The sequence below is a fragment of the Mus pahari genome, chromosome 16 (genome assembly GCF_900095145.1).
Source record: "Mus pahari chromosome 16, PAHARI_EIJ_v1.1, whole genome shotgun sequence".
Taxonomy (NCBI): Eukaryota; Metazoa; Chordata; class Mammalia; order Rodentia; family Muridae; genus Mus; species Mus pahari.
This window is the reverse complement of record NC_034605.1, coordinates 10,365,905-10,366,408: the sequence shown is the minus strand read 5'-3', so window position 1 is coordinate 10,366,408 and position 504 is coordinate 10,365,905.

The window sequence follows — 504 nt, the reverse complement described above, 5'->3', positions numbered from 1 at the left end:
TGTATCCTCCTTCTGAGAATGAACAGAGTCTTTTGAAACCTTTCAGTGGACTTACCTAAACTCTGGAATCAATACATTCAAGAACAGGTAAACTGATTTACTTATTTTGTCTTATGTAACATCTATTTAAAGTCCAACTGGTTTCTGTTTTCTTCTAGCTATTTAGTCTTTATCCTTTTTCCTTTCTATTTGAAGCCATCCATTTTCTAGGATGCACATTTCTGGTCTGGATACTCAATATCCCAGTAGCTCAGTATTTCACATAAGGTTGTGGTTCTGTGTTAATTTTCATAGCTTTGTTTCTAAAAGACAAGACCTACAAATGATTGCTAGTGTTTAGCAATGGTAGAGGCCAGGGAAAAACTGTTCTCTTAGTTCTCATATATAATCCAGCTTGACAGCACTATCTTTTTTCTTTCTTTAATTTCTTCTTCTTCTTCTTCTTCTTCTTCTTCTTCTTCTTCTTCTTCTTCTTCTTCTTCTTCTTCTTCTTCTTCTTCTTCT